Raw genomic sequence first — 19,614 nt, 5'->3', positions numbered from 1 at the left:
ATATAAGATTAAAATATGCTATTAATTTTTGGTCTGCTTTGAAATGTCATCTGTTCTTAAATATTACTTGACACTGGTTCTTAGGTCAACATTAATGGTCAACATTAAAAGTAACCTCATTAGCTAGTTTTTAACCATCTCTTATTATTTCTAGTAGAAATATTTATGGCAATTATAAATATACCCAAACTATATACTTGATCAGAAAAAGATTGTCTTACTCTGCCAAAGTAATCTTATAGAAAAATCAACATTAAAATATAGATACAAACTAAACTATAGAAATATAAAAGCAAAAATAAAATCCACATCACAGGTTTATCAAGGCTAGTGAATCTGAAAATAGCCCTTCTCACTGTTTGTGGAAAAATTAAAATAATATTAATGATAAGTAAATTTTTAATTAAGTATCCTATTATAAAACTCCAAAACCACATTAAAAATAGTTGCATGATAATTGTAAGGAATTAAAATTAAGGGCTTGACTAAAATACATGAAAATGTTAAATAATATGGTGGTTGCCAATTTAAAAATAATTAACTTCTTAAGTAAAAAAAATCTGTTAGTAGCTCTTAATAACTTAATATAATATAAATACAGCAAAAGAGAGAAATGTTATGAGGGAAGTAGAAAATATTTCCTAGCTAAATACCCTATAATTACCGATTCAAAGTTCAGTTCAACTCTAGCAAAAGCTCCCTCAGGTCCCTATCTCCACATGGAAGTCCGATAACCTCTTCAATATGGGTCTCATGAGTGTAAGCCTCTTCCTTCAGTTCCAGTCCAAAATACTCCAAGCTCCACATTCAGGCCTAAGAGGACTCCCCGAATAGACTATCTCCAGAAAACTGCTTGCACAAGACTCCCCACAGCCAAAGAAGTTCAGGGCTTTTATAGTTACTTCTTGTCCCTTCCCCTCTTCACAGGGGCCAATTACAACTTCCAAATTGCCTAGCACTGCCAGGGGGAGCAGTTTCTGTGGGATCCACTTCTCACCTCTGAAGGTGTTAACTCTTATCATAGGCTTCTGAAGGTGTCAACCTTTTATTATAGGCTTCACAAGTTTCTGACTATCTTGCACATTAGCAAATGACTTACCAACTCTCTTACTTAGTGTTGAGTTTTGGAGTTATCACTCATTATAGCAAGTGACTTGCTTGAACTCCCTTACTTAGTGTCTGCTGAGGTACTAAGTAGGGGTACTAAAAGAAAGTCTGATTCACACTTCACACAATTTCAGCTTCAAAACAATTTTAGAAATTAAATTCAAAAAGGTCTCAAAATTAAAATACTTCTAACTTCCCATATTCCCATTCACACACACACACACACACACACACACACACACACACACACACACACACACACACCCTCCCTGTGGAGGTTGAGATGCTGAGGCTCTGAAAAACCTGTTTTCATTAACTTTTAGCTACTTATTTAACAATTATAACCATGCTCAAATGGCTTAGACATTATTCCTATTGACTTGTATTTAAATCCCTTTAACTCTTGTATTCTTCCAGGAAGCATTAGGAATGAAATACCATGAAAGAAATAATCTTGCAACTGAATCACAGACAAAGCAACAAAGTCTATAGATAAATATAGTGGAAATAATTCTCTTGTTGTGGCAGTACATTGGGATATCCTAAGTTAACCAAGTCCTCACCTTACTAAATTAATTTTTTTGACATAATTTTCAATTTCCTGAGTATCTATTCATTGGCAAGAAAGTCTAAATTTACCACTGGACTTAGACCTAGTCTAGATGATTTCATTAGTATTCTAGGCACAAAAGGCTCCCTTCTCATCTAATTATTCCCTGCTCTGATGCTCCAAAACATATAAATTTTACTGGCTCTGAGAAGCAATTTGGTTTTTTATTTGAACCCTGTATATCAGAAATGCTGGTTAGTATTTACTATTTGTATTGATCCCCCTTTTTGACACTGATAAGTGCTAGGTTTTTCTTATTTACTGAATTTTCCTCATAATACCTTCATGTAAAGTCTCAGGAAAAAAAGAACTTCTTTATCAGCTTAATTACTTGAAATGGCTAAAATTTCTACCTATCTGCCTCTTCCTTTTTTTTTCAGGATTTGCCTATTGAAGGAGTTCAGACATAACAAGTCTTGGGAATGATAAACATGTATTCAAAAGCTGATTCCAATGGGCAAGCAGTTCTTGGGTCAGGCTTATGTCTATATCTTTAATAATTCACACGATTGATTTATACTGAATCCTTCTATCAGAGAAATAGGCTTTGGATTGAAATTATGTGGTTATGGAGCTGAACTTCCCTTAACCTTTGAGAGGTGGCACATAGCTTTGGACTTCATGCAGTGAAAAGGCGATATGTAGACAGAAAAGTTCCTAGAAATAAAAAAACTTAACTCTCTTCTCAGGATAGAAATACTGAGAGACAAGAAGGAGTCCTGACAGAGATTTTTTTAAACCCTTAACTTCTGTGTATTGGCTCCTTGGTGGAAGAGTGGTAAGGGTGGGCAATGGGGGTCAAGTGACTTGCCCAGGGTCACACAGCTGGGAAGTGTCTGAGGCCAGATTTGAACCTAGGACTTCCTGTCTCTAGGCCTGACTCTCAATCCACTGAGCTACCCAGCTGCCCCTATACAGTTTACTTTCAAAGGGATTAGAGGTTTTCCCTCAGGTTACTGATAGAGTGGCAGGGAAAGGTTACTCTCTTAGCCAGAGCCTTCATAGACCTTACCATCACAAAGGGAATGGACGTTGCTACATTACTTTTACTGCCAAGCAGCTCTCCAGTGAGAAAAGGCAGTAGAGAAGAGAAAGATTTAAAGTCAGCTATTTCAAATTTATTTTAGATGCAGCAAATTACTAGGGAAAGATTCATTATGTCCCTTTACGTAGAAAATGAAATTATGACAGGAATTCTGGATTCATGTGCCGATATGTCAATTATAACAACTGATCATCGGCCTTCTTCTTGGGAAACAACCTCACCTGAACATCAGTTGATTGGAATTGGTGTTCCTGAGAGAATCCAATAATCTGCTAGAGAATTAACTTGGTCTGATGACGAAGGCCATAGTGGGATGTTTAAGCCTTTTGTTTTAGACATTCCACAAGCTCGTTGGGAAAGAGATGTTTTAGCTGAAATGAATTTGACATTAACCACACATAATTTGGCATAAACAAAGTTTTTAGGGCCTGTGATGGAATCCCCCACCAAACTCATTGATCCAATTACATGGATTATTTCTAAACCTGTTTGGGTAAATTGATGACCAGTATCTGGGGAGAAACTACAGCAGATTAACAAATTAGTGCAGGAACAACTTGAATTAGGTCATAGCAGGGAATCAAACTGTCTCTGGAATACTCCAATTTTTGTAGTGCCAAAGAAGTCAGGGAAATGGAGACTAGTTCATGATTTGAGAATACATGGGCACACGGCAACCTGGAATTCCTTCTTCTAGTGTCATTCCAAGTGATTTGGAACTTATTGTTATAGATTTAAAACATTGTTTTTTTCCACATTCCTCTCTCCCCTGAGGACTGTCACCGATTCCCCTTTTCTGTGCCTTTGATAAGTTGTAATACACCTTATAAAATATACAAATGGTGTATGTTGCCCCAGGGAATGCAAAATAGTTCCATCTTATGTCAGAAATTTGTGGAACAAGCTCTAGAAACAGTAAGGGAAAAGTATAAAGAGCAATGGATCTGCCAGTATTTAAATGACATCTTGCTGGCAGCACCCTCTAGCAATATAGTTCATAAAATGCTCACAGAAACAGAAGCAGCTCTGGGAAAAGCAAAATTGGTCATTTCTCTAGAAAAAATTCAGATTGATCCAACTTTTAAATATCTAGGGACAATTCTTTATGATCAGGAGATTAGACCACCAAAAATGGAAATTTGTAGAGATTGCTTCAACATACTGAATTATTTTCAGAAATTAATAGGTGATATTAATTGGCTTAGATATTTTTTAATAACCACAGGAAAACTGGAAAATTTAATTGCTACTCCAAGAGGATATTCCTCCCCTAGGGAGCTTTCTCCTGAAGCTGAAAGAGAATTGCAAAAAGTTGATACAGCTTTATCCAAAAAACAAATTATTTAGAATCGATCCTTCTCTGCCTTTAGTGGCCTCAATTTTAAGTGCCTTGCATCAGGGTGAACATATTATTGAATGGGCTCACTTATCTAAGCAACAAACAAAATCACTTACTAGTTATTTAGAATTGATAGTGTTAGTAGTTACCCAGATTAGAAAAAGATCTCAACAGCTGATTGGTTCTGATCCTGACACTATTCATATACCAATAACACAAGAACAGGTTCAGACTTTATTTGCACAGTCTCTACCTTGGCAAATAGCATTTGCAGATTTGACTGGAAAAACTGACAATCATATTCCTATTAACAAAATCTTGCAATTTGTAAAATTAACTCCAATTATTTTTCCAAAAATAACATCTTTGCACCCTATTGTTGATGCTGTAAATATTTTCACTGATGCATCAAAGAAAGGAAAAGCAGGAGCTATTGTGGACAATTGTGTCATGTTAATGCGCACACAACAAAGTTCTCAAAAGACCGAGTTAGCAGCAGTCAGAAATGTGCTTAAGGACATAACAGAACCTTGTAATAACCCATGTGATTTATTGTAGGTTGTCAATCTGGTAAACTCTTTAGAAACTGCAAAAATTAAACCAAAGCAAGATGCAGAATTATTTCTTTTGTTTCATACCACACAAAAAGTAATCAGTATTATAACACACATTCACTCCCACATGAATCTCCCTGGACCTCAGTCAGAGGGAAATGAGAAAATTAGACAACTTAGTAACTGCTGCTTTTCAGGAAGCACTTCAATCTCACTATCTTTTACATCAGAGTGCTAAATCTCTTAAATCTCAATTTTCTATCATTAAAAGACAAGTCAAGGAAATTATCCAGCAGTGCAGTTCTTGTGCCCCTTTTTCTACCACTCCCTTACCTGTAGGAGTTAACCTCCAAGGTTTAAGAGCTAACCAATAGGGGCAGCTGGGTAGCTCAGTGGATTGAGAGCCAGGCCTAGAGACGGGAGGTCCTGGGTTCAAATCTGGCCTCAGACACTTCCCAGCTGTGTGACCCTGGGCAAGTCACTTGACCCCCATTGCCTACCCTTACCACTCTTCTGCCTTGGAGCCAATACACATTACTGTGTATTGGCTCTAAGACAGAAGGTAAGGGTTAAAAAAAAGAGAGAGAGCTAACCAATTATGGCAAATGGATGTAAAACAATATGCTTTTTTGGAAGACTAAAATATACACATGTGATTATAGATACATATTTGCATTCAGTCTGAGCAACAGCTCAAGTGGAGAAAAAATATGTCACGTTATTGCACATCTTTTAGAAAGTTTTACATACTTGGGCATTCCAAAACAGATAAAGGAGGATAATGGAGCTGTGTATACCAGCAAGAGATTTGCAGATTTTTAAAAATTATGGAATATATCACACAAGACTGGTATCCCAAGAAATTCTACAGGACAAGATATTGTAGAAAGGGCAAACAGTAGTCTGAAAGCACAAATTCAAAAACAGAAAGGAGAGTACCAGACAATTTATGAAAGCAATATTAACAAAACCTAAGTCTATTAATCCTAACAAACTTCTAAAAATGGTACTTCTGACCATCAATGATTTCACAGTCCCAGAGGGGCTGAACATTATACCTATGCAGAAGCATTTTGAGAGTAATGAAAAGGTTCACCCTGAACAGCATCCCTGAGTTTTCTGGAAATTTCAAGGAGAAAAGGGCCAAATGGGATTGTAACTTTGGGTTGAGGATTTGCTTTCATTTCCACAGATAATGGAAATATCTGGACCCCAACCAAACACATCAAACTGTGGAGAGGACCAATTCCAGGAAAAGATGGAGCAGATGGAGCAGATGTGCATCCAGGGACAAGTACAGAGCTCCAGGCAGCCTGGGAGGAGGAAGAGAAACAGACGGACAACAAAAATAAGACCAATGACCTGGGCACAAGTCAAGCACACAATCCCCCTAACAGAACATTCCATGGAGGCCACCCACATACCAAAGAAAATGTTAATCTGCTCTTAGCAGTATTCACCATCATTACTTTGGTGGTCAGTTGTCTGGTGGAGATTTACTGGTCAATTGTATCCAAACCCCCATTATTGAGAATGTTAACTTGGCTGGACAATGTGAATGACACTAGATGGTTATTTTATCCATTTTTGTCACGAGACATTCCTTTAGAATCTGAAGGGACTAGTTACAGTTATTCAGGTTCAAATATATACCCTCCATTCTGTACATCTACGAAAGCTTATGATAACACCAATTCCTTTTGTATACCCCCTAAGCTTCAAACTTGTGTTGTAAAAAATGTATCTGATAATAGCTAAGTGGGAATTGTTGTACAGTGTATAGGTAAAGGGCCCAAATTATCTCAGGAAGCTAATGCACCACCAGCACGACCTGTCACTAGAAAGATGTGTTCACATGAGGTAGAAGCATTTCACAGGGAATTCCCATGGTCAGATTGTTCTGTTCTAATTCCTAGAAAAGTGGTCATGCCAGGTAAATCTGATTTTGAGGTTTTTAAATGGGGGCCATTGTGGAAATTCAGATCAATTTTAGCACATGAATTGGACTGAGGGACATGAGAGATGGCACATTCAGTACCCAAAGCAGTTTGAACAAGTAGGATTCACACAGGCTACTATGTCAGGTCGCAGACTTGCTATTAAAGCAGGTCCCATTCAAAATACTCAGGGGAAAATTAGGGCTGCCACCCAGCCAGCACATATATTTCAAATTGATGTTGTCGATATATGGATGGATTTCAAAAATGTTTCTTATACTCATGTTACAGAATGTGTATTTGCTCCTCGTGTAATGTTAGTGGGTAATAATCTTACCATCACTAAAACAATGAGGGATTGCATGAGATTCAACGCTTAAATTGCCATCTACATCAGTATATATATATATTCTGAACATAGAGATGCCTATGTAGCTATTATGTACCAACCACCACTGGTATGGTTACCTGTGAAACTCACAGAAACCTGAGCATCTACTCCAACCATTAATTTCATTTAGAAGACTTTTAATCACATTATACATCACTATTACTATTATAACCTCTCTAACTATGGCATACATTGTGTAATCCAACTCTATACAAAATCAGGTTTTTATACAAGAGGTTGTGTCTAATTCATCTCAACTTTTACACACACAGCAAAATATTGATCTTGCATTCAAAGATGAATTGGGATCTTTGAAAGATGTGGTATTTTGGCTTGGCAAATAGGTTGAAGCTTTACATACTAGGATCATTTATATCATATTGCATCTTTAATATTTGATAACATCTCATATGAGTGGCAATCCATAGTACAACACATAAAAGGTGCTCGGGGACATCATAACAGTACATTGGATATTATATAATTACAGCAAGAAATTAATAAAGTAGACCAAATTATTTATGAAAAGGAAGCCATGAAAATTCTTCAAAATGGAAGGAAAACTTGAGTTCCTTTAACCCTAAAAATTGGTTTGGCAAAATTAATTTGGCAAGCATTGGTAACATCATCGTTCTAATTATTGTCATACTTTGTTTATTTGTAGTCTGTAGAAGAGGATGCATGAATAAGGCTTATATCATAGAATTGCAACCCGAAATAGCCCTGGCTCATCATCATCATCTTTTAAATAAAAAAGGCGGGGAGGGGAATGAAGGGTTTCAGTTATAATAAATCATGAAGATATTGAAGATGTATTCAAAAGCTGACTCTATTGAACAAAGTGCTCATGGACTAGACTTATGCATATATTTCTAAGACTTCACATGATTGACTTCTGAATCCTTTTGTGGAACTTAAATATCACACCTTTGCTCTTATCTGCAGTCTGAAAGCTAGCAGATAAGTTCTACTAGTCCTTTGTAATTTCAAAGATAAGCTGGTGCTTGTGTGCTGGAGGAAGCTAAAAAAGTCAGGAAGGACTTTCAAAGGAGCTTCCTTTCTGGGTACCAGCTATGCTGTTGTGGTACCATTTGGTCCTTTTGTTAAAACTTCTGATATGCTGTGACCCCAGTTCCTACCTTTCCTAATAAGAAGAATTCAACTCACTCATGCTCTATCTCTGACCATCTGAAGAGGAGCCGACATCCTGATCTGATGCTCATTATAGCTGTGCCTCCTTGTCTCGTTAATCCTTCTATGTCTCAGCCTTTTAAGCCCCTAGTCTTAACTCATTGCTTTCCAGCTTCCAGCTACCCTCCACGGGTGATTCAAAGCTGCACAAGGATTATATGTAGAGCTGGATCTCTACACAGGGCGCCTTAAAGGTTAGCCTATGGTTAAATTTATGTCAGTAGGAAATGCCCTCCATGATAACAATGAAGTATATCCCTATCCTGCAGTAATGCTAATAACACAAACATCTTCTTCTGTAAGATTTGCTTCCTTGCTTCTACCAAACCTTATAATGAAAGACATATGTAAGAATTTGTTTGAATTCACCAACCCCTTCCTTTGGCATGCGTGCTAAAGGAAGATTTCCTATCCATCTGTACTTCTATAGATTCTATACATATCCACTGTTTTGGGGCAACTCTCACTTAGGAGGGCACCCTGGCCAGTAATAAAGTTTCCTCTAATTTGAGCTTTTGGGTGTCTGTGCATTGTTGCATGAAGTGTTCTACTTCATTTTGGAGGCCCCAGTAAGATAGTCCATCATGGGATTGGGAGGGACTTGGGAGAGGGCTATTGGTGAGTGTGGGGGTGGGAAGAGAGGACTCTGGGGTCCATAGTATATGGCTTTCCAGCTGTGTTTGTAAACTCTATTGTACTGGGGCAGCCTACTACTAGACCAGGACCCCATTAAGGAGCCTCAAATTTGGTCTGATTCTGTGATCCACTTTGGGTGTGTGAGTAGAGTGAGGACTGGGGGAGTACGCAGTTCCTATTGTTCACAAGGATGTAGGTTGGGAACCCTGGGAAGCGAGTGGCACACTCTCTGAGGACTGCCCCAAGTTATTGTGATGGAAATCTTAGAAAAAATTCTAATCAGTTTTGGAGCCACCTTTTCTGGTAAGTCTGTTCTGTTCTGAAAAATCCTGGATCCAGAGGAAGTTATTGGATTGTCAGACATGGCATTACTTCCACAGCCTGGTCACTATGACTTGAGACTGCAGGGGGACTTTCAGGTTCATGTGAATGAATGCATGATAGAGTGTGTGTCTTCTTTTGTTTTGTCCCTGTGTGGCTAGCTATAATGGGTCAGTCCTCCTCATCATGTTCTCTGACTCCATTAGCATGCATCCTTAAGAATTTTCAGGTTTTCAAAAAGGCAGCAGCAGACTATGGAGTTCAGGTACCCAGGTACTCTCTTGTACCTTTTGTGAGCTAGAGTGACCCACCTTTGGAGTTGGATGGCCTTTGAAAGGGACCTCAGACCTCTCTGTGACCTATGAATTCTGGAGAGTAATATATGGGAAACCAAGGCACCCTATCAAATCCCCTATATTGACATTTGGATTGACCTCCTTACTAACACCACCAAAAAAATTGTTTGAGAATGTTAGGGCAGTTTGCTTAGATAATTTCCTGTAGGATGATGTCCAAGCCTTTTCTTTTGTCATGTTGTTCCAGTAGACCAATGATCCTTAAATTGTCTCTCTGAGATCTGTTTTCCTGATCTGAGGTTCTGCCAAAGAGGTATTTCAAATTTTCCTCAAAATTTTCATTCTTTTGATTTTGTTGTATATATTCTTGCTGCCTTGCGAAGTCATTTGCTTCTAGTTGTTGAATTCTAAATTTTAAAGACTGAATTTCATCCCTGGCTTTTTGGTCATCCTTCTCCTTCTGGTCTGATTTTCTTTGTAGATCATCTTTCACCTCTGCTTTGTTTTACAGCTGGTCAATTTTGGATTTAAGACATTACTTTCTTGTTTTAGTTCATGTATTTCCTTTTTCCAATTTTCTTTAGCCTCTCTTGTTTTTGAGTTCTTGAGTTAATTGAATTTTGAGATCTTCCAAAGCCTGTGTCCTATTTAGTGGAGTTTCTATGGTTTTGCTTGGAACTCCTTGATCTTCTATTTCATTTGCTCTTTGTTCACTACCTGGAAAGAAGCTGCCAATTGTAATTTCTTTTTCTTTTTCTGTTGCTTACTCATATTTTTCTCTTCTTTCCCTCCTGTGCCTTCTCTGCTCTGCTGGCTGATTAGGTTAAGCAGATGATTTTAATGAGCTTTGATGAAAGATCTTCCCCCAGCTGGCAACAGAAGTTTGTGGTTACTTTTTCTGCAGTCTATGGGGAAGGGGTGTTGGAGTTTCCCTGCCCTCTCAAGACTTCTTATCTGTCCAATTGATGGGATTAAGGTAGGATGGGATTGATCTGATCTGTAGTACTTGATGTGTCCTGAGGCTAAAACCTCCAGAGAAAAGGGTTGGGGGAGATGGAGTGTTTTCACTGTGTTTCTCTGCTTTTCTCCTCTAGCCACCTCCTTGCCATCTGTGTTCAGCTCCCTAAGTCTGGTGCCAGCAAGGCCCCCCCTCCAGGCTATTGCGTTTGCCTGCCGAGATATTTCAGGAGCCACTGGAGACTCAGCATGTATGACCCACAACAGTATGTGGGAGAGAGGTCCTGGGATTCCCCTTCTTCTTTACCCTCAGACCCAACAGTTTGAGAATTCGAGCCTTTTTCTTAGCATACCTCTTGAGCTGTCCAGCAGTAGGATCCCCCTGCTCTGTCCTGTTGTTAAATTTGGTTTTCTTTCCTCTCAAAGTGCTTTGTTTGTTTTCTCAGTGTGGAAGGGTGTGGAGGACTGAAGTTTTGCTCCATCTAAGCTGCCATCTTCCCAGAGTCCTCCACCACCAAAAAACTGAAAACTCGTTTTGCAGGACAAAATTTCTCTGCCCAAATGGAGGCTGTTTTGCCAGACCAATCATTCTCTGACTCCTGGAGCGAGAAAGCCAAGCTCCTTCAGTGCTCTAAGTGAATTCTGATGAAGCATCCCAATACGTCCTAGGGGGAGCACTATTCCAAACATCAGCACTGTCATCAGGCTTCTTCTACCTTCCCCTCCCCTCCAGGACCCAGCCCATCACCAGTCCATTCCATATGAGGCAAGATACCCTTTATCAATATTCACAAGGCCAAAGCTAGGCTTCTGGATAGCCAGATGTCACCTACCAACTGCCCTTGTATCAGACAGGGCCTGGGATAGGTGAAGACCAACAACCCTTCCTGGTATATGTTCCTATTTCTTCCACAGATCTGTACAATTGGAAGAATCAGAATCCTCCTTTTTCTGAAAAGCCTCAAGGATTGATCTCCCTACTTGAATCTATTTTCTTTACTCATAATCCCACCTGGGATGATTGTCAGCAACTTTTATAGGTCTTGTTTACCTTTGAGGAAAGGGACTGAATCCAGCAGGAGACTATTAAAACTCTCCTAGGTCAGGATGGCCAACTGACCACTGACCCACACTGTATAGAGACTGTCTTCCTGTCTGGTAGGACAGATTGGGATTTTAATTCCCAGCAAGGTAAGCAGACTCTCACTCAATATCGCCAGACTATATCAAGAGGACTCTAGGCTGCAGCCAGGAGACTGATTAATATATCCAATATAAGTGAAATTACCCAATGATCAGATGAATCACCCTCAGCTTTTCTTGAGTGCCTTCTAAAGGCACATAGGACTTACACCCCAGTCAATCCTGATGCTTCTGAAAATCGCAGGGTTGTCAACATAGCATTTGTGGCTCAGACCACACTGGATATATGCCTCAACTGTTATGATAATGGGGCCAGGGCTTGGCAATCCCCCAAGAGCCCCTGGTTAAGCTAAAGGTGGGGGGAAAATGGTGGATTTCCTAGTTGGCACAAGGGCCTCCTACTCAGCCTTGTACACCAATCCTGGCCCATACTCTTCCCAAAGCACCCTTATTCAAGGTGCCAATGGCCACACTGAGTCCTACCCTTGGACTATTTTCTGCACTGTTGACCTGGGGACAGGAACTTTGACACATTCCTTCCTGGTGATGCCTGACTTTCCCCTCCCACTTTTGGACTGGGACCTTATTCACAAACTAAAGGCCACCATCTCTTTCAAGGAAGGACAGAATAGGCTTCACTTTGATGAAGCGCCCTAAACCATCCTCCTGTGCTGTCCACTTTCAGAGGAATATCTCCTGATAGCACAAGCTAGCCAGTCATGGATCTCCCCGTTACTGCTAGAATTTCAAAACAAGGTGGGAGGAGCCTAATCCCTCAGACTTGGCTGCCCATCAGCCACCTGTGGTGGTTCAGCTTCTTAGCTCTGCCCTGCCTGTCCAGGTGAGGCAGTACACAATCAGTCACCAGGCCAGGGTGGGGCTCAGTGTCACATATAGAGATTTGGGGGGGCAGGAATTATGGTTCCATAGATCCCTGTGGAACATGCCCCTGTTGCCTGTGCAGAAGCCTTGCACCTCTGACTATCATCCTGTCTAAGATCTGAGGGAAGTCAACAAGAGGGTTGAAGCCATTCACTCTAAGGTGCCAAATCCCTATACCCTGTTGAGTAAGCTTCCACCTGAACATCCCATCTACACTGTCCTATATCTCAAAGATACATTTTTCTCAATCCCCTTAGCCCCTTTCAGTCAATCAATTTTTGCCTTTGACGGCCCATGGGAAGGGGGAGGTAGGCAACTCACCTGGCCAAGATTTCCCAAAGGGTTCAAAAATATGCCCAGTTTCTTTGGGGAAGCTCTGGGAAGGGATTTGTCAGCATTTCTGTAGAGCCATCCAGATGTCACATTGCTCTAGTATGTAGATGATTTACTCTTGGCTGCCCCTAGCACTGAGGTCTGCAAGAGAGCCACTCTCCAGCTGCTCAAATCACTGAGTAACTTGGGGTACAGGGTCTTGACCAAGAAAGCACAGTACTGTACAACTTCTATTACTTGTTTGGGCTGTGAATTGAAAGAGGAAGTGAGAAAACTCTCCCGGGACAGGATTCAGGCAATCCTTAATATCCTGTTACCCAAAACCAAGAGGGAGGTGCAGGAAATCTTGGGTGCTATAGGATATTGCAAACTCTGGATTCCAGGTTTCACTGTGTTCAGTAAGCCCCTGTATTTGGCCACAGTAGGCAAGTTGGAGGAAATGGAGTGGACAGCAGAATGCCAGGGAGCTTCTGACCACTTGAAATCATCTGTGGTGAATGCCCCTGGCCTTGGGCTCCCTGTCTAAGCCCTTCCCCTTCTTTGTGGACTAATGCCAAGAAATGGCCAAAGGGGTCTTCACCCAATCAATTGGACTGTGGCAAAGACTGGCAGCCTACTTCTCCAGGAAAGTGGACTATGTGGTGGTTAGGTGGGGCTAGGTGGCCTAACTGCCTTTGGGCAGTGGTGACTACAGACACTCTGGTCCAGAAGGATTCTACGCTCACCTTTGGTCAAGACCAAAATGATGGTACCGCACTTGGTGGAGTCCTTGCTCCGCAGTCCCTCAGAGAGATGGGCTCAAATCCCTGCATCACTCAAATAAGATCCTCCTGCTCAACCCTCACTCTGTGACTTTTTCTAAGACTGAAGCTCTCAATCCAGCTACACTTCTTCCAGAGAAGGGTAAGGGGGCAGAGATAACACATGATCGTTTATAGGTCCTGGACTCTCTAACTGGCCTGAGGCCTGATTTGACTAATATCCCTATCCCTAATGCTGCCACACCCTCATCATTAATGGCAGCAGTTTGGTCCAGAATGGGGTGCTTTATGCCAGGGCTGTGGTAGTAGATCCCCCTGTTGTTATTTGGGCATAATTCTTCAAACATGAGACCTTGGCCCAATGTACAGAAGTGATTGCATTGACTTAAGCCTTGCATTGGGGAACAGGGAAGGCTGTCAATATCTATACCATCAGCACGTAAGCATTTGCCACAGCCTATATTCATCAGATTCTGTACCAGGAACGGGGATTTCTCACCTCCCGTGGCAAAGACATTAAGAATAGCTCTGAAATTCTGGCCCTACTGGAGGCTGTGTGGCTTCTATCCCACCTTGTTATCATCCACTGCAAGGCCCATCAGACAGGAGACTCCCCAGAAGCCATGGGTAATCAACTGGCAGACAAAATGGCACGGGCCATTGCCTTACAGTGTTATTAGTAAACTAAATCTGTCATAGGTGATCAATATTATTGGTGGAGGTTGGTTAAGTTGCAGAGAGCTGTTTGGTAAACCAGTGCCCTTATTTATTATGGAGGAGAGGTAGGGATAAAATATAGGAGGTAGGAAATAAGAATTATATCTATTAATCTTATATTATGTCTAAAATTCCTAAAGCTATACTAAAAGTATCTAAATAAAACTCCCCAGGATCTAACTGCTTTCTATGCAGTGTCTTCTTGTCTGACAGAGCAGACCTCCTTAAACTACTCTCACTATCTTAAAATAATATTCTCTATCTAACTATCCTGGGGAATTAGAAATCCTAATTTTATAATTTTCATTATGTACTGATTATGGGAATTCATCACAAAGGAGAAGGCAGACAGGAAGAAAAATAATTTTCCTCACATCCCAAAGAACACATAGTAAATGGCTTCATGTAAAAACTGAGGCTGTCACTGGTTTGTGCCATCGTTCTGTCACTCAAAGATTAGCAGCCTAGATAGAAAAACTCCAGTCCAAGTTGAGTCCTTGATTGCCCTTCTAGCCATCAGAGGACTTTCTCTATCCTTTGAGTACTTTGTTGCCACTGGATCCCAGAAGCCTTTTTACCTTAAAAGACAAGTCTTAGCCATTACAGCTCAGAGAAGTTCTGTTTATCAACAGAACATAAAAATTTCCCTATACCTCAAACAAGCCTTTCTCATCCTACAGAACTGATTTAGTTGCCCATTCTTTTTTTTTAACCCTTAACTTCTGTGTATTGGCTCCTTGGTGGAAGAGTGGTAAGGGTGGGCAATGAGGGTCAAGTGACTTGCCCAGGGTCACACAGCTGGGAAGTGTCTGAGACCGGATTTGAACCTAGGACCTCCCGTCTCTAGGCCTGACTCTCAATCCACTGAGCTACCCAGCTGCCCCTTGCCCACTCTTAAAGCCCATGAGACTATATTTTAGCAGTTATTCTTACATATTTTGGCAATAATTAACATATCACACTTTAGTCACAAAACCTGAACTAAGAAACAGGAATGCTGAATTGAGTAGCTCCACAGTAAGTACAAATCAGGGCTAGATCATATCCTGGCCATAGGCCATCTGAAGGACTAAGACATCAGGAATTTCTCTCTAGGTTAACTTTCCAGAGAAATTGCAGAATCATTTCTGATTTTCCAAAACCACATATATCAGTTTTAGAAAAATCCCTAGGTAAAAGATTCAATTATAAAAGCAAAACATTTATCTGTTCTCTTTCATCTCCTCTTTTTCTTTCTCTCCCTCTGTGCAATTTTTCTCTATCTCTGTGACCCTCCACTTCTTTCTCTTTTCCTCTTTCATTCCCTTTTTCTTTCTATTTTCTTTCCCTTTCCCATTCTGTTCATTTTTCTTTCCTTCTATTCTGTTATCCCCACATTGGTATCTAAGTAATTAATCCAATTGCCACTGTAACCTTAACCTCTTCTGAACTCTCAATTTATAGTTTGGGATCTGCAGTTTCACCACTAACACTTGTGTGGTATTGCATAAACTCCAAGTTAGGAAAGTAAAGTTGAATCAGTGCTTGAAGTTTACATGAGGTCATAGTTTTAGTACAGTAATTCTGTGCAGGTTAAATCCTAAAATTCTGAAATTTCATAGGAATTGTTTACATCCATTTTAATCACCTTTCTGTTTCATTTGAAATCTGTCTTTTTTCTCACATAGATTCCCTTCACAAATCTGCATATTCAAGCTTCATGGACTTTAGATCAAAGTCCCTCTTTCTTCTGTATTCAAGCCCAACATACCTCTTCACCTTCTCTGATTCACTTTTACCATCATAAAAAGAAACATTCCATTAAGTATCCCTGCAAGTGCTAATCAATAACTCCTAAGAATCCTCATTTAAAGGATTATATCATTGAGACACTGGATCTTTAGCCTACTGCTCATCAGTTATAAATTTTATGTCATATTAGAAGCAATTCACATAACAGTCATAAAATTCTGAGCAAGCTTTTTTCACACATATGCCATTTTTAAAGTCCTGCCTGCTCCTTGGCTACTGTGTGTAACATGTATTTTTATGCAGATCAATATGTAATCAAAATATCAGCTAACATCTGGAGCTCTCTCAAGTGATATCCCCAAAGTTAGTTTCAGGTAACTCATCAATTATGTATTACTCAACTCATTTTATCATTCTGGACATGGAATGTTTGCAATAAGATTCCATGGCTTCAAATAAGCCATTCAGTTTCACACGGCTGGCAACTTTTACTTGCTTGAACATCTCCTTAAAACTTCGGAAGTATATCATTAAAGTAGACTCTTCTTTAAGTTTTATCACCCAGTTGTCAACATTTTGAGGTCATATTTATGTACTGTGTTGCTATTTCAGTCCCTAACTATGAATGCGAAATAATTATAAGCACATCTTTCTCCTTCCTGTGTGCAAGGATGGGGTTAATAAGCTTGTGAGCAATTCATCCTAAGGCTGCCTGGCTTGATTTTAGTTTTTATTACTTAACAACCTTGTCTATTATCCCTCTTTAACAAATGAGATCAATACAATGTAAAACTTCACATGCACCAAAAGCTTCATAATAAAAGCCAAAGTAAAAATAGATACGATTAAAAAAGACAGAGAAGGTCATTACATCCTGATTAAAGGCAGTATAAACAATGAGGAAATAACACTGCTCAATATGTATGCACCAAGTGGTACAGCATCCAAATTCATAAAGGAGAAACTGGCAGAGCTCAAGAAGGAAATAGATAGTAAAACCATAATAGTGGGAGATCTAAATATCCCTCTTTCGGTTCTAGATAAATCAAACCAAAAAAATAAATAAGAAAGAGGTAAGAGAGGTGAATGGAGTCCTAGAAAAATTAGATTTAATTGATATGTGGAGAAAAATAAATAGGGACAAAAAGGAATACACCTTCTTTTCAGCTGTACATGGTACATTCACAAAGATTGACCATGTAATAGGGCATAGAAACATTGCAAACAAATGCAAAAGAGCAGAAACAATAAATGTAACTTTCTCAGATCATAATGCAATAAAAATAATAATTAGTAAGGGCACATGGACAGGCAAATCAAAAACTAATTGAAAATTAAATAATATGATTCTCCAAAACCAGCCAGTCAAAGAAGAAATCATAGAAACAATCAACAATTTCATTGAAGAGAATGACAATGATGAGACATCCTACCAAATTCTGTGAGATGCAACCAAGGCAGTACTCAGGGGGAAGTTTATATCCTTGAGTGCATATATTAACAAATTAAGGAGGGCAGAGATTAATGAATTGGGCATGCAACTTAAAAAATTAGAAAGCGAGCAAATTAAAAATCCCCAGATGAAAACTAAATTAGAAATACTAAAAATCAAGGGAGAAATTAATAAAATCAAAAGTAAAAGAACTATTGAATTAATAAATAAGACTAGAAGCTGGTATTTTGAAAAAACAGATAAAATAGACAAAGTACTGGTCAATCTAATTAAAAAAAGGAAAGAAGAAAACCAAATTGACAGTATCAAAGATGAAAAGGGAGACCTCACCTCTAATGAAGGGGAAATTAAGGCAATCATTAAAAACTATTTTGCCCAATTATATAGCAATAAATATAGCAATCTAAGAGATATGGATGAATATTTACAAAAATATAAATTGCCTAGATTAACAGCAGAAGAAATAGAATACCTAAATAATCCCATATCAGAAAAAGAAATTGAACAAGCCATCAAAGAACTCCCTAAGAAAAAATCACCAGGACCTGATGGATTCACAAGTGAATTCTATCAGACATTCAAAGAACAACTAGTCCCAATACTACACAAATTATTTGATATAATAAGCAAAGAAGGAGTCCTACCAAATTCTTTTTATGACACAAATATGGTACTGATTCCAAAGCCAGGTAGATCAAAAACAGAGAAAGAAAACTACAGACCAATCTCCCTAATGAACATAGATGCAAAAATCTTAAATAGAATACTAGCAAAGAGACTCCAGCAAGTGATCAAGAGGATCATCCACCATGATCAGGTGGGATTTATACCAGGAATGCAAGGATGGTTCAACATTAAGAAAACCATCCACATAATTGACCATATCAACAAACTAACAAACAAAAATCACATGATTATCTCAATAGATGCTGAAAAAGCCTTTGACAAAATATAGCATCCATTCCTATTGAAAACACTGAAAAGTATAAGAATAGAAGGTCCTTTCCTAAAAACAATAAACAGTATATACCTAAAACCATCAACAAGCATCATATGCAATGGGGATAAATTAGAAGCCTTTCCAATAAGATCAGGAGTGAAACAAGGATGCCCATTATCTCCTCTATTATTTAACATTGTACTAGAAACACTAACAGTAGCAATTAGAGAAGAAAAAGAAATTGAGGGTATTAAAATAGGCAATGAGGAGACTAAGCTATCACTCTTTGCAGATGATATGATGGTCTACTTAAAAAATCCTAGAGAATCAACTAAGAAGCTTGTAGAAATAATCAACAACTTTAGCAAAGTTGCAGGATACAAAATAAATGCACATAAATCATCAGCATTTCTATATATTTCCAACACATCACAGCAGCAAGAGGTAGAAAGAGAAACACCATTTAAAATCACCCTAGATAATATAAAATACTTGGGAATCTATCTACCAAAACAAACACAGGAATTATACGAAAACAACTACAAAACACTTTCCAAACGATTAAAACTAGATCTAAACAATTGGAAAAACATTGACTGCTCATGGGTAGGATGAGCTAACATAATAAAAATGACCATTCTACCCAAATTAATTTACCTATTTAGTGCCATACCTAACTACCAAAAAACTTTTTCACTGAATTAGGAAAAACTATAACAAAGTTCATTTGGAATAACAAAAGATCAAGAATATCAAGGGAAATAATGAAAAAAATGTGAAGGAAGGGGGCCTAGCAGTACCAGATATTAAACTATACTATAAAGCAGTGGTCATCAAAAAGGTATGGTACTGGCTAAGAGACAGAGAGGAGGATCAGTGGAATAGACTTGGGGTAAGTGACGTCAGCAAGACACTATATGATAAACCCAAAGGGCCCAACTTTTGAGACAAAATCCACTATTTGACAAAAACTGTTGGGAAATTTGGAAAACAGTATGGGAGAGATTAGGTTTAGATCAGCATCTCAAACCCTTTTTTTTTTTAATCCTGGGACTCCATTCTAGGAGCACAGGGCCACAACCAGTAGGTAATGGGCCACACAGTCACTCAGGGTCACCTAGCTGGGAAGTGTCTGAGCCTGGATTTGAACCTAGGACCTTTCGTCTCTAGGCCTGGCTCTCAATCCACTGAGCTAGCCCAGCTGCCCCTACTTTAGGTTGCAGTTTCTTTAGCAGATGTAGTTTTTACAGGGTGGGGTTGCTAGCCCCAT

The sequence above is a fragment of the Gracilinanus agilis genome, chromosome 3 (assembly GCF_016433145.1).
Source record: "Gracilinanus agilis isolate LMUSP501 chromosome 3, AgileGrace, whole genome shotgun sequence".
Taxonomy (NCBI): Eukaryota; Metazoa; Chordata; class Mammalia; order Didelphimorphia; family Didelphidae; genus Gracilinanus; species Gracilinanus agilis.
The sequence above is the reverse complement of the archived record's forward strand: the minus strand, read 5'-3'. Positions refer to the sequence as shown.